At 31.4% G+C, this 13,774-nt stretch overlaps 1 protein-coding gene across 1 annotated transcript in view; it reads right to left on the bottom strand.

Annotated features, from left to right (window-relative positions):
• The window catches only part of LOC109535057 (protein big brother), an 80,702-nt gene that overhangs the window by 21,716 nt on the left and 45,212 nt on the right, over positions 1 to 13,774 (bottom strand). The gene's annotated exons all lie outside the window — the stretch shown is intronic.

Here is a 13,774-nt window from a genome sequence, read left to right as displayed (position 1 = left end):
TTAGTTTTTAAATTGTACTCAATTGTACAGCAATGGCGCACTTGAGACTTGAAAATTTGCAGCGGCTGAGGTTCGATTGCTTCAGTTTTTAAATATAACTCCTATGTACGTATGACCATAGTTTTGGCTCACCTTCTATACAGAATGCTTACCTCAAATATTTAAATTACACTGACATAAAGAGATGGAAAGCTGTTGTAACGGCTATAAATTTCAAAGAGGCAAATAGATGAAAGCACCTTTTATTTCAAAATAAGTATTGCAACATTTTTGTAAATAAATCAAATCGTCAGTAACAGCTAACGCAAGTTGTTTTGCTCAAACGTGTTCTTGCCGCTTATTAAGCAAGTCGTTCGCTTCAAATCGTATTCAGAAAGAGAGCTACAAAAAAGGCCATCTGAATCTCTAAATTCTTTTCAAAAATCACTTGCGCCCTTCCGGCCTACTTAACTTCGCAGCGAAAGAAATGTTGATAGGCCCCAATGATCCATTGTGATCGCAACTGACCGGTGCAGAGGGCCATTGTTCGTTTGTTTGACTAAACAGGATGTTGAATCGCTGCAAATATCAGTAATAACATAATACTAGGATTCGACAGATGATTTATTATGGAGGGACTGCCCTTGATTGGCTGTGCCTATTCAATCTCGAGAGGCAGCATGATTTCGTATAATATTTGGACATATTTGGAATATTTATGATTTTTGAGAGCGTTGATGTGTTAATTTGGACTTTGGTAACCAGCGGGATATCAGCATATAACATTGTGAAAACCGGGAGACTAGCTACTCGGTTTTACATTAATCTTTATCATGTTGGGCCATTTGTAGGCTTGAAATTGCTTTAAATCTTTATAAGATCGTGAAAACTGCTCCAACAAAACGCTTAATCCCATTTTCAAACACTTTTCTTAATCCCTTTAAAAGCGTTAGTCCATAGGATTTACTATTTATACACCGGGTTCATCCCTAGCATTAATTTCAGACAATCTGTTTGTTCACCTCGTGTCTCCCACGCATTAGAGTTACGCCCTAAGGACAAGAAGGGGATAGTTTCAGTTTAGCGATTTATTCTTGGATATGTGCCCTTTAGCCGATCAATCGGATTACTAATAGGAAGCTTAAAGTGGAAATTTCAACAGTTGAATTCAAGAGCACCTGTTTTTTGAATTCAGTAGCACTGCATGGGAACCATTTAAAGATTCAAACTTCTTTGGATGAATACAGATTATTAGGATGACTACTTCGCCTGCTTCAGGCACAATACAGAGAAAATCAGTTGATAACCATCGATTCCTTAATAAAAATATTAGGTTGAAATAGAACGTGTTAAATACTGACGCGTAGATAGACAGATAGTGACAAATATTGAAAGTTTCTTGCAGAGTACGAAAAAACTGTTAAAGAATAATTGAGTTTATTTTTCGAAAAAAATATAACATTGCACAAACCTTACGTATGTACTGTTTTCTATGAAAAAACTGTGCTACAACCATGCATCCAAGCTGAAGATACTTTAAATAGGTCTAATTTTTTACATGATCTGTTGCTTATAACAAGGAAATTGATTCTTGTGAGAAGACGAAAGTTGTCGAGGAAAGTGAAAGGGCTAAAGACAAGCAAGCATTATGATTGTTTTAAGCTTGAAGCAAAAACTTGCACGACGATGGACAACAATTTAAAAATGTTTAAAATGGTTTTCTGATGTTGAACTTTCGACGAAAGTGTTCAAGTTTAGAGGCATTTGATTCTCATCAAATATTAGATTGACGAATTTATAGTTCTATCTCTAAAATCATAGCTGTTTTTCTTAAAAAATAGACCGTTTTTTTCTAACTTACAAGCAAAATAGTTTCACCTCTTACCTTTTTGATGGTCGTACCAGAAACATCGTTGCCAAATTTCTGATTTCGTTTTTTGAAAATATCTCAGTTTTAACTGGAAATTATTCATTTTAAGTTATTTTTATTGATTCCCAAAATACTCACACACCTTCAAAGGATGAAGTAAACTTTAAATAACCAACTCATGACAGTTAGAAGTAATTAAGAAAACGGAACCAAATTGGCCAAATGTAAACATTTAGGCAAACACTTCTGATTCAAATAGTTTCTTACAAATTATTTGAAATATGATATGGTGATTTCAAACGATCAATCAAATCAAATCAGTCAGATACGCCGAACGTATGGACGTTTTAAAAAAAAGTTTTGTTGTTGAATGCTTTGACACAATACAATGCAATTGATATCTTTATTTTATATAAAATAGATATTTTTTAAAAGCATCTGATTGGATGAATTTATTTATCAAAGAGATTGATTACTTGATATTTTTGTCGGCACCGAAGCGAAAAAATTAGGAATATGGCGTTCAGTAGTTATATTATATTATAAGACCGCTTACCAACTGCTTACCAGCTAACCGTTTGAAACAAACAGTTAAAAATAATACCGTAATTTACAAAGAAGATTTCTTATTGAATTGAGAATGAGATGAAGAGAAGCCTCAACAAACTATCACCTCAAATCTGAAACTAGAACATTTGATCTAATGCTAAACATTCAGAAGTGCAATATTTGTAATTATGGTAAGAATGGATTTGTTTTTGTACTGGAGAGTTTACTAATATACCGAATTTATTACTAATTGTGGTCAATTTAATAATGTTAAATGTAATAACGATTTTAGCCATATTTACACTGTTAGCAGAATGCAATATCGATATCAAATCTGGACAAAATATATAATGTTAATAAATACAATCTGAGCTCGCCATAATGAATGACGGTTTAAACATTTTTTATGAGTAATTTTGGAAATTAAGGAAAATATTTGCACCCCCTAGCCAAAGATTTCAATAAATTGAATTAAATGTATTTATTGATCTGAAGGCTATTTTATATATGCGAAAATAAGCTCTGTAAGAACTACATGAACAAGAACGTGTCTTGTACTAGTGAATTGCGTTTTCATTATTTTCCACGTTTCTGTATCAAAAGCATGGTTTGGTTCATATCTTTCTCAGATATCATCAAACTTATATTTGACCTATGTATCATTTTTCCTTTTAAAAGTGAAGACAAAAATGTAATTATTTGGCGCCAGAGAAACCAACCTTTGTTCGATACCAGTAAATTCTTGTTGCTTGTTTCGTCAAATAGCATTATTTAAATCGAAGACGAAAAGTCGAGACATTGTTACAAGTTAGTCTTATTGTTTGATTTTTTTACAATCGAACAATTCGAACTATTTAATATGATTCTTTTCATCGTCTAACTAAGTTAACCAACAAGTAAGTATTTATCCGTTGCAGCAAACCGCCCGTGTATCATATTAATGAATTTTTGAAAGAGGTTTAGAAAATATCTATTTGTATTTCTATATGGAAGCATATGTGTAATTTTTATTTTTATTTTTTAGATATTCTAAATAATTTTCTTAAAGGGACAAGGACAAGTGATAAACTAAAGTTTATTAATAAATTAAGAAAATGGTTATTTAATTTTTGAGTTTACAACGCACTTGCCTTTTTTGTAAGCATTTTTTTCTATGGAAAATCAGAAAATGAGAGATAAGCGTATTGTCGTATTTTGTCTTCAATCTAATAGGAGTTTATTGAAAATTACCCTGTTTTTAATAATAAAATATTTCCATTAATAAAAGTTATGCGATGGTGATTCTTATAAACGAGTTACGGAGGTCTAAACTGCTCAACAAAATTAACCTTACACATCCAAATTTGCCTTCATTCTGGAACAGGATAAATTCTGATTGCTCACAGCTATTTGGTTTCTGTTTGAAGCGTTATTTAGCGGCATTTGCGTTATGTTAGTCCATGCAGTGGCAAAATTTAAAAACCTCTGATAAATTTTCTACAGGTTGACAAATGGAAAATGCAAAATGACCGAAAGTTTGGCATGCTCCTAGTTGGAGATAAAAGAGTTTTTTTTAGATCTCAACGCCAAAAGTTCAGACAGACTGGAAATTAGTGGAAACCGTTTTTGATTTGTTGGGCTATCTGCTCTATTTACAGGGTGGTCTCAACAAATTCACTTTTTGGTTTTGCAGCGATTACTCTTAGTCCGATTTTAAAGATTTAAAGTGTAGGTTGAATCTTCATAGACAAATTAATGCAGAAATTCAATACATGTGGTTGTATAGAAAATGACCGAAAGTAGAATTGCCCCAAAAATCTGCTATTCTAGGAGAGCTTGAACCAAAATTACGTTATCTTTCAAATATTTCCTTCATTTATACAACCTGGTAATTTTTTTACTGAAGTCGACCGAGAAGTTTAAGCTTCAACATGAGCTTTTGATTTTGATAATCGGTTCAAAAGAAACAAGTTTTCACTGCAAAACCAAAAAGTTCCTTTTTAAAAATCACTCGATAAATAAATGAGATGAACGAAAAATCCTCAAACTTTTTACCAAATACGCGGTCTATTCACCTGTACTGTTGAAATAAACAAAAACAAACTTTTTTGTCCAACTGCGCGCATGTGGATCTTCATATAAACTACTAATGTTTTGTGTGCAAAGAATTGCACTAAATAAGGTTTCAAACAGAAATAAAATCGCCCTCTGCAGTCAGAATTTATCCAGTTCCAACATTAGTCGAAATTTGTCCGTGTAACATCTATTTTGTTGAGCGGTTTAGATGGCGATATAATGCCATGTTTCTGTATACAAAAGATGTCCGATTTATTGTATTATTTATGGTATTACAATAGTATTACGATGTAAAAACAAATTACTGCAGTAAATAAACTACTTTCAACTTGTCTTTAGGTACTTGCACGTTGTAAGTCTTTACAACCAAAATCAGTTCAAATCATTTCACTGAAGATCTAGAATAGTAACGAACATTTTTGCGGCTCCTTTGACAAATGTAATATCAATATTTCAGAACATCTATATTGCTGTCGAAGGACTTTTTTACTTTACACAAATCTCAAAGAAATATGTGTGAAGAAATAGCGCTTCCAAAATTTACATATATCAAAAACAACTCTTAAGAATCTTTGTCGAATCGTGAGTTTTGCTAACTATCGTCGATATGAAGCAGAGAATTGTCCCTTTAACATAAGTGGGACACAAATAATCCACCTGATGCGCGTAGCAATCGTTTCTCATATATTTTCAGCAATTTATAAAATTGAAATTGTTGATGGTTCAATTTTTAAGGAATCCACCTTTTACTGCCTACAAAGGCCTTGATTGTTTGAAATAATTCAATTATTTATTCTTATATTTCCATTATAGACATGATATTCGTTTAGAAAAAGATATTTATTTAAGTGGTCACCGGTGAGAATTTCATCATTTTATCAAATTCAAAATGTTATCGATTGCTGTTTGTTAATCATGATCAGAGTTTTTTGTTCGAAACAGCAGCTAGTTTATCAATCCAGTGTAGAAAACGTGCATTGACCACCCCTTTCCAAGCGTTATCCCTCCACAGGGGTTGATAATAACATTCCAGCGAGGGGGCCAAATTCAATAAAACCATTTAATTGAAATCAAAATAACTCTGCGATTACAATAAAACACCCCTGCAGTTTAAACTTCTTAAATAGTTGTCCTTTTGTCAGAGAATTTCATTATTGGATTTTTAAGGATCATTGTTTATTCAGTGAAACATATTAAAATATGCACCTGTACATTTATCTCAGTGTTTGTAATCCGACAGGAAAGGAGTTTTTACGATTTGCAAATTGAACTGTTTGCATCTTGAAAGCTTCGCACATATTTTTCTAAGTTGTTTGTTTCATGTTTCATTATTAAAATTCCTTTAATTTGCGCGTCAAATTAGGTCGAAAAATTCTGGCAAACACTGAATAGCGGATTTCTGAGCAGTGCTGTAATAAAACGATCTATTTACGTGATAGTCGTCTCATTAATGAACTCATTAATTGCAGGAATTTATATTATTCCTGTAGGAACTCGAGTGAAGAAGTACATTTTAAAACATTTAATTCCCCCCGCCTAATTATAGTGAGTTTATGGCTCGATTATGGCTCCACCAATAAAATGATCAATTTTTTATTAAAATAAATTTTTTTGGAATGTTTTCTGAAGTTCTTGATTACTCTCGAACAACACTCTAAAAGAATGGTGGCGATTTTAAATTACTTTGTATATTTGAAACATTTTACACTTTTAATGTTTATCAGTAACCGGCAGTCGACGTGATAGTATTTTTGTATTTGGATATTTTATCCATAAATTATTGTTATTATTAGGTAAATTAATTTTAGTTTTCCAATTATTTTGCTTTATTTGAAACTTCCGTCTTTAAAATAGCACATTAGGAAGCACATAAAAAAAATTCGTATCTACTTTACTGACTCACTACTAGGATGAATTTTAAATCTATTAAATACTTCAAGGTGATTGAAAGCCTACTTTTCAATTGTTTAACTTTATTATTTAACTACCCTGCTTAACACAAAGTCTCGAGTCATATTGATTTAGAAATTATAAGAAGAACAATAAAATATTATCATAAAATATGAGAGAGAAACTGAATAAGACGGAATACTGTATTTTTCTTCTTCATTTACTCATCTGCATTAGCTGCACAAATTTGAAACAAAACCAGAAGAAAATTTTAAAAAAGCACAAAAGTTTAGAAAAAACGTAATATTAAAAGATTTTTAAATTTTTTAAATGTACCCTTCTGGAAGAAATGTTTGGATTTAAAAAGAGACGAGGCATCATTCAACTAGTTGTTCACGTAATTAAATAGTAATAACTTCCTTAAAGACTCTCAAGATGGAGAGTGTATAAAGTTCAATTTAGTTCCACTTTTTCATCCATATTTCTCTAAAAACTGAAGGATCATCCCAATATGATAGCCAAATCGTATGCAGGCTGATTCAAAAATATTTTAACCAACTTTAGAGGGAGATTGCGAGTATAATTTTCAGATGAAAAGTTCTAATAAATAGGGGTTCTTAAAAACATTATTGTTCCAAATTTCAAAGTTTGAACTAAAATAACTATTGATGTGTGATTTTTAGGGATTCTAAGACGAGCATTAGCAAGATTAATTTTTTCTTCAATTTTTGGTTAAAATTGGACAAGCATTACAAAGGTAAATTAATTTTTTTGATTAATCAGTGGCGCCCCTTTTTTGTTTACTCTGTGAAACAAATTAAAATATACACCTGTACATTTATCCCGGTGTTCGTAATCAGACAGCAAAGTAGTTTTGACGCTTTGCAAATTGAACTGTTCGCATCTTCGATTTCTTTAAATAATTCTAATTGTATAAGGAAATTCCTTACTTCAATCGCTTATTCTAATTTACATTAAACTCATCTTTTTATCTTCTATCTTTCATTAGCAGTATTAATTTGTTTCTTAATTTTTTGATACGATTAAACCGCGTATTTTGCAACATATCAGCAGTGAGTTGATGAGAAATGAATGGTTTTTACCGAAACTAACCAAAATTAAACAAAACTATCTCAAATCTACTTAAACTAACTCAAACGAATCGGAACTGTTCGAAGCAACTAACCCAGTTTTTACGCTGTAAATAATGAATATATGTGCGTACAGAAGAGCGTTATTTGTTACAATGCTTTATTTTTAATAAACATTTCATCTGTTGTTAAAAACTAGTTTTCTGACGTTTTTTGATTCGTAAAAATTTCTTGAATAATAAGAGGCGATATTTTAAAGTAAAATATACTGCGGTCCAGTAGGAAATTTAAGAAAAGAAAACTGGTGATAACACTGCGACTTGTCACAAATAGCATTAGAATCGTACTAATTAAATTTTATATAAATATACGTTTATTAAAATTAGTTATTCTTTAATCAATTAATTAAGGATTAAAAAGGGAACATTTTAATCGGAATTGTTGGTTTTGTCACCATTTAGGCTGCTGAAAGTGATCAAATGATGACAATATTTCAAAATTTGTACTTCAGCCAAACGGATTTATGCAAATGAATCAAAATTCCAAATCTGGCTGGTGTTACTTATTGCTGCTAAATATATATCCAGATAGAAAGCTGCCGCATTTTTTCCAGAAATTAACTTTAGCAAAAGCAATCACACCATCAAATATATCTACGAAGTTCAAAAATGTATTTCATTTAAACCATTTAATCAAACAAATGCAAATCTACAAGATGTTTAAGATGAAGCTTATTAGCTTTTTTTTTCTTCTGAAATATGCGCACATATGGCTGGCGCCGTTCTTTCTTAAGAAAAAACCGTCGGCAAAATTTTTAGAGTATCACTTGAGAAAAACTGGAAACAAAATTTTTCATATTCTATATCTTTGAATTTATCCAGTTTTGGCCTGATATAAGTTAGGTAAAATCGTCATGTTTAACCCCTTAAATTTTTGGTAGCATTTTCTCTTACTACACCCTAATTCTGCTAATTTGCCAATTACACATTTACAGAGCCATAAAATATTAAGAACAAATGAATTTTGTTATTAAGGTTTATTATTTTCTTATTCATTAGTCAAGGAACCGACGTAAATAAATCACATCGGTTAACACAATTCAATCATTCCGAATGCGACTGCAGTATAAAAAAGGTACAAACACCTATCCGCCTCAAATAGCTAGATCTAAATCATCAAACTACCTGCTAGAAAATTATGGTCAATTCCGGGAGATTAGAAATATTAGCTGTCCTTCGTTGGGTCACCTGTTCGTTACTCTACAGGGGGCGCAAAGTACGGAAGAGAAGTTTGAATTGCCACCCATCTTATAAATCGCACATCCTCGCATTAACAATCGCAGAACATTAAGGTCCCCTTGTACAATGAAAACTAAGGTTGATTCCACTGAGCCCAACTGGAACTTGAGCTTGAACTGATTTGATGAACAAATTTCGTATAATCCAAATTTACACTCAACCGTGTCTTGAACTTCAATATAACCTAAGCCTCCATTGTACAACCGGAGCTTAAATCTCAACCTAATCTGAGGTTACAACCAGAAACATTAATAAGATTTTTAAAGAATGAATCACTTACTTCTGTTAACAGTTGTTATTATTTGAAATGATCAGCTGACGTGATTGGAACTTGTAACTATTCAATACATGCTCACCCTGTCCACCCTGTAAATATATTGCACAAAATCTGACGTAAAAGGTGTTATTAAGAGATTTCAGTTTGCCTAAAAGCCAGCAGTTTCTTAAAACGTTCTCCATTGTCAAACGAAAGCGGTTTCAACCTTTAAAGTCGGATATCCATCACGATACTTGATGTTATCGTGGGAATGCGAATTGATGCGTTTTAAGGGAAGTAACAAGTGAACTGTCCAGTCGCGCTCCTACTTTAATTTCGATAAATTACATAATATAAAAAACAACACACTATTCGTTTTTTACCTTTGATTGTGTATTTTGACGCCCTTAGTTTTATACAAATTATAAAATGTGATATAAATTAAAAAGTTACGGGAAGTTTGCTTTGAGCAAGCAAACTTTTTAGAAATTTTTTTGAAGGTGTTCTGGAACGCTCCTAAATTAAATTGAAATGCATTTTATCTGTTTAGGTTATTTAAACTGATAAATTTTAAACATCAAATAAATGTTGCTAAATGTGGCCTTAATATTTTATCCTAAATTGTAGTAAACGAAAAGCATGCGATTTACTACCGCTTAAGTTATTGTCGGAAGACCTTCAAGAAGAAAACGACGTTCTAAAAGGCTTTTCGGCACCCGAGACTATTTGGTACATTAAACTTTTCTAAGTACATAAAATGATATTCAGAGATTCCAACTGCATTCCAACCAAACACTAAATCCAAATAAGCTCACTAAACAAATGAAAATGTTAGATAAATTTAAAATATAGACAATATTAAAATTTCACTAAGCTGTTTATATTGATTTTATGCGTGCATAATTTTTAAATTGCACAAATGTTCAAACAATTTATTAATTAAAAATTGTATTACAACGATACAATATTCGGTCTATCTATGTAAGGATAAATTATCCGAAATTCCTCCATTTCCGACACGACTACTTTCTTTCAAACAATCGTTTTGATAATATAAAAACGGATTCCACTCAAATCTGGGCAATTTTAAAAGTTATGAAAATGTTCACTACAAAATTTAATAAGGGTTGAACGGATGATACAAGTGGCATCGGACCGACCAAACAAATATACATATATCGAATATTTATTTTCGATGATGTTTATTAAAAAAACTACGATGCTAACCTTGTTATACAGGGTGAAGCAAAATTGGCCTCAATCCCTTTAGGAGGTTGCTGGCGATTTCTTGAAAAAATTAAATTTTTTTAAAGATTTGCACTCTTGAAGATTCGTTTTCTTCTTTGCTTATAAGCAATTAGTTAGAGTAAACAATGGTATATTTATGTTCTATTGAACAGTGCAAAACTTGCATAGACTCAAATGACTCAAAGTTTTTATTGTGCTTCTCAAAACTTGAAATGTATAACAAATGACGATGTATAAACTTTCTTTACCTTCCTTGTGACGACGCTAACCAGATCCAATCTTCAACATACACAAAAGGTGTGGAATACACGGTGTGCTGCTTATGAGAAGCAAATGGAGTCGCCGGCAAAAGTGAAGTTGAAGTTGACGAAGGAAGTGAAAGTTGCAGCAACTGGACCCCAGATTGTTGATGATTCTCAACTGATTCGAATTGCCACTTCCGTTCAAAAATAACCGCTTTTTCAATATGCTTTTTAATTTCACCTGTTCCTTCTATATAGAAGGATTAAAAAAACTTATTAGGGCAAATTAGGCTTGTAGTAGCCAAGTAGAATCTTACACAAACAGTTATGATTCCAATATTTTCTTAGATTATTTCCACATGAAGTTTCTCGTATGTTTTTAATGTGAGAATTATTGCTTTCAATTGTGTTTACTTCTTACCGGATTAATGACGCCAATCTTGAATCACCCTGTAAAAAAGCCCAACATTGAAGTCCAAGCAACAATTAAACAGTTAAAATCCTGGTTTTCTAAGATTACTTGAAAGTGTGTAATTACATTTTTTCTCATGTTCCACACTAAAAAAATTAAGACACTTGGTTAGATTCCAAATTTCAAAGAATACCACTCTAGGGTGAGAAGCACTGCATTTACGAATTAAAAAATCAACTTTATTCATAATTATCATTAATCAATTTTGATTCGGTTTTAAAGGCAAAATCACAAAATACGCTTAAACACTAAAAGTAATTTTTCAACTTTGATGTTTTCTTGAAAAGCAAAGTCCTGCATTAATGTCAACAATTTCGCCTTGAACGCCGATATGTTTTCCAATGTTCTGCCGAAGTTGTCCTTAAGTTCCGTTGTTCCGTTCCGTTTACTTTTACTAGTGCAAAAATGCTTATAAATATTCCAAACCTAAACTTATAACTGTTGGGGGCTTGCAGCTCATAAAAGAAATCCTTCACATATGAAATAATACGCCCAAGCTATGTAATATGGCAGCAAGACAGCGAGGAAAATCAGGCAAAATAGAGAAATAAAAAATAAAATAGCTTTTAAAAAAATTTAATAAAACATACAAGTAAAATATCGCAGCACTGGATGCAATTTAACAATGGTTCTTTTATACAATTAAAACTAAACTGCACAAAACACTTATTCGTACTTAATATACTTATTTACAACTAAAAGCAAATCATATATAAGTAGAATAAAAGTAATTCCAAAATGCAGCAAACTAGGCTTAAATTAAAACTAAATGATGGTTCTCAGACGACAAATACAAAGTAGAAAAATAACGGCTGAGGACATCGGCCATTGCAATCGCAACGTTTTTTTAACAGTAACGTTCAGGCGCCATGTGAACTTTTAAAAATCTATCTGAATTATGAAATAAAATTCTGTGTAAAATTGCTTTGCGAAATGATGTGAACACTATGTAAAACGAACATAGTAAATAAAGCCTTTGTGTTAATTAGACGAACAAGTGCACAATTAATTATTCGTAGATATTCAATAAATATATTTCCTGTTAAAATACTTAATTGTTTTAGCTCAATTGTTCTTGAATTAAATGCTAGACAATCATGATATCCAGGCGAACATTTAAAGAATGATAGTTAAATGTTGCTGGAGCACAATGTCTTACAAAGTATAAACAATTTTTGTTTATAACTCTATTGGTGATAAAATATGTTTTCTATTTCCTCCAAATCCTTCATGTATCTAGTGCAGGGATGGCATTAGCGTACTGTTCTATATGTAAAGTTTTATACACATGTATTTGGATATTAAGACTAAACAAACTATAATAATAAATCTTTGGTACTTACAATATAATATGATGAAGTTCGGCGTTAATTTAAGATCTTACGATTACATTTATTTGAAAATAAATCAAATAAAGTTTTTGGTATACTAATTTTCGCTATTGAGATTCAACAAACTATTTTAATGGTGAAATTCTCTATTTAATTTAGATGTGTTTTTAGACTTCCTATAATTCGCTTCATGAATATAATGAATGTTGTGGATTTCAATTTAATTATCAATTTCCATATTTATGTTTCCCATACGAAAAGGTTTGAAAATAATTATAAATGTTTTTAATTATACTTAATGACTTTCAGTAGGAACTATAAATATTCAATTCATCAATATTCAAGTAGGAACAATATATTCATGTTCTTTTGGTATAAGATGAAAATTTTCCTTCCAAAAGCTATTGAAACATCAAGAAGATCTGCCAGATCTTTGATGGCATATTGATAAAGCAATCGATTACATTTAGGAATGTTTTCCGGGCAGTCCGTAGAGCCTTGGTGGGAGTGCTTCTGATTTTTTGAGCTTTGCCAACTCCTCGGATGGAAATATCATATCCTTAATTAATTTGTTCGTTGTTCTTAGTATCCGTGCCGTCGGATCCCGTGTCAACTTCTTGTACGTTGACGGGGTCAAAAGTTCTTTAATTTTGCCAAAAGAAAACATGTCCGCTTGAAAGTCGTAATCAATAATAAGAGAAAATTATTTATTTGCATTAAGCGTTAAACCAAATAAAGCCAATTGTCTTAATTGCCTTCCTCAAGTATCTCGTCAACTTATCTTTTATTAATTTGTCATTTTTCCATATGGTTTTTCCTTAAACTTATTCTGATTGAGCCTCAGTACTAACGACGTGAAAAAGTTAGTGATTTTCTTCTACAACTAGTACCTTCTTCAAGATATTGAAAATGTTGCTGGACAAAATATTTAAAGCAATGTTGCCTGTTTGTTGGTGACCGAGATGGTAATTGGTAGAAGATCCCTATTTAAGTTTTTTGGGTTTATCAGTGGCAAAAAATAAAGCACCTATTTTTCTTGGGCTATTATGAAGTAAAAGAAAACAGAATAGTAAAATCAAGTTTAAGGTTCAAAGGATAAGGTCATAATTATTTAAGAGTAATTTAAAACAAAGAAAAAAGCATGATTAATCTTGGTAATTAAAGTAATCGTGTGATCTACATTATAAATTGTTTCAGTATGTCATTAACATACTAAAACGCGGAACTAGCAAAAAACAAAATTAGACATAAAGAAGAACGCGATGTTGTTCAACAGTGAAAATTAACAAGTGATGACATAAAAATAATATTTCGTATTGGAAAGAGATGCAATCATAAATTAGGTAACTTGCGAATAAAGTTAGTGCTGTATTTGCACAGAAAGCACAGAATACAATAAAATGTAAATGTCTAGTTTAATATAAGTAATGCATTTTGAGCATGAATACAAATCGGTTCTGAACGTTACTCAATATTTGTGTGTCGCTAACGTT

The sequence above is a fragment of the Dendroctonus ponderosae genome, unplaced genomic scaffold, assembly GCF_020466585.1.
Source record: "Dendroctonus ponderosae isolate FM_Combo_2020 unplaced genomic scaffold, Dpon_F_20191213v2 Dpon_F_20191213_3, whole genome shotgun sequence".
Lineage (NCBI taxonomy): Eukaryota > Metazoa > Arthropoda > Insecta > Coleoptera > Curculionidae > Dendroctonus > Dendroctonus ponderosae.
Note: the sequence above shows the minus strand (reverse complement) of the source record. Positions and strands in the feature narration are given on the sequence as shown.